We start from the raw sequence: 2,500 nt of genomic DNA, 5'->3' as shown, positions 1-2,500 counted from the left end.
TACGGACAAAGCTGAGGTTATTGAACTCATTAATTTTCCCAATTGCATCATATGGTTCTGAGTGTTGGGTGCTGAAGTAGATAGACAAGAAAAAGATCAATAGTTTTGAAATGTGGTGTTACAGACGAGTACTGCGTATTAGCTGGACAGAAAAGAAGACAAATTTGATGAAGTGCTGAGAAAATAAATTGTAAAGACCGGCTGTTGGACATCTTGAATAGAGGAAATTAAAGTTTATTGGTCATGTGTGAGAAGTAAAGTACTGAGAAAAACTTGCTGACAGGGATGGTGATAGGAAACAGAGGAAGAGGCAAACCGAAGACAAGACTGAGCGACAATATCAAAGATATTTGCGGGGTGTCGATGGTACAGTGAAAGAAAAGCGTAAGATCGAGTTTAGTGGCGAGATGGTGGAGAGGTCCACGGCTGCTCAAAACATGAGCATACCGTTATTGATGAGATATATACAAATGTGTATATATATGCATAATATATGTATATTGTTATAGTACATATATATATGTATATATGTATATCCATAACCTATATCATCGGCGTATCGTAGATTTTTTATTTTGGTATCCTTCCAAACATCTACAGTTTCTTCAAAATTCCTAGAGCACCCCTCAAAATTGTTTTCCAAAAATATTTAAAAAAACGTGCGGGGGGACAGGGGGAACCCTTTTTTGTACCCCTTTGGGTTTTACCTTCAACCCCTCTTTTAACCCTGTGGTTCTTAAAAGCGGGTTTGGGGGTTTGTTGGTCATACTTTGCTTTTTTAGTTTAAATGATGTGTTTTGGTTTTCACATCTTTTCTGGTATTCCGGGGTTTGGGGTTTCACAGTTAAAAAGCTTTAGTAATCGGGGCCCCGGGTTTAAAAGGTCTTTTGATGTTTCTTTTTTTTCTCTATAAACCCAATTTCAGTTTAGAATTTGTTTTTCCTGGTACCTTTTCCGGGGCCAAAACCTGTTTTGTTCTTCGCAATTTTCTTCTCAAATTTTAACTTCATTCTTTCACCCAATAATTTTCAAAAAAATTTTGCTGCTGTGATTTTTTGAGCTTTTGTCCTGTTTTGTGAAATTGGATGCGTCAGGGGTTTTTGGGGGTTTAAGTAAAGAGGGATTTTAACCCCAGCCCCTTCGGGCCCCTTCTTCTTTCATTTCCAAAATTTTTCCCTTGCAAATTTTGTAGAAAAAGATTAAAAATTTTCCGCCACATTCTTGTTTAAATTCTGCTGTTTTTCATCTTTTCCCCCCGGCTCTTGTTATTTTTTAAATTTTTTTTTTGCTTTTATAATTCGTCTGGGCAGTGGCGGTTTTATCTTCGCTGTCATTGGGGGTCTAATTTGTTTTTGGGTTGATTTTTTAAATTCTTTTTTTTAATGGGGTTTGGAAAAACCATTTTGGGGTTCCCCCTATCTTTTGACTTTTTTTTCCATCACATAAAACAATTCCATTTTCTTTTTCTGATTGTGTCCATTGGATTTAAATTTTGGGTTGTAATGTTTCGTACTCCTTGGTAGATTTCTTTATTTTGTCTTTTTGGGTTAAAAACATTTTTTTAAACTCTCTGCCAATGTTCATTAAAAATTTTTTTTCCTTATCTCGTGGGCAATTCTTTGAATTATTGGTATTTTTTTTTTTAAAATTACTTTTTCCCAATTTTGGTTTAAATTTATAATCCTTTGATTTTAGGCATCTTGTTTCAATTTTCACTTGTCTTTTTCGATTCCAGGGGAAATTTGGGGTTTTTTTTTTTTTTTGGCGATATTTTTCTTAAGCATGGGTGGGGGGCCGGGATTTTCTTTCCTTCCCACACTCTTTTTGGTTTTTTTATCATCTTCACTTTGATTGATTAATTAAATTTTTTGACACGAAATTTTCTTAATTTTTTATAAAAGATTTTTGCAGCCCAAAGCTTTTAGATTTGGTTTGGGACGCTCACCCTTTTTGAGTCTTTTTGGGGGAAAGTCGATATTTAATATTTGGTCCTGTTGCGTGGGAAAACCAGTTTTGTTTTGGCATTTATACAACTTTTTTCCCTTTATGGTTCAACACAATGTAGTCATTTGGTTGCGTGTTTTTTTGGGCTGGTGAAAACCCCGGGGGGGTACAAGGTTTTTTGGGGGGTGGTGTTGGAAAAATGTGTTGGGGATAAAATAGTTTTTTGTACTAAGAAATTCCAAAAAAAATCTTCACCTCTTTTATTTTATCTCCAAGCCAAATTTTTTTCCACAGGTTTATTTTTTAAGATAATTTTTTTCCCACTTTTCGTTGAGGTTCCCCATGATTACTTTTTACATCTCGTTAGGGATTGTGTCTAAAATTTCTTGGGAGTTTTAAAAAAAATTTTTCCCTTTTCTTCACACCTGCAATTTTTGTTGGGGGGCGTAGGGGTTTGGGGGGGTTAATACTAATTTTATGAGGATTTGCTGGGGTTTTTACTTTTAAAATTTCCCTAGGAAAATCCGTGACTTAATTTTTAAATTTCCCTTTTTTT

The sequence above is a fragment of the Penaeus monodon genome, chromosome 16 (genome assembly GCF_015228065.2).
Source record: "Penaeus monodon isolate SGIC_2016 chromosome 16, NSTDA_Pmon_1, whole genome shotgun sequence".
NCBI classification, from domain to species: domain Eukaryota; kingdom Metazoa; phylum Arthropoda; class Malacostraca; order Decapoda; family Penaeidae; genus Penaeus; species Penaeus monodon.
Note: the sequence above shows the minus strand (reverse complement) of the source record.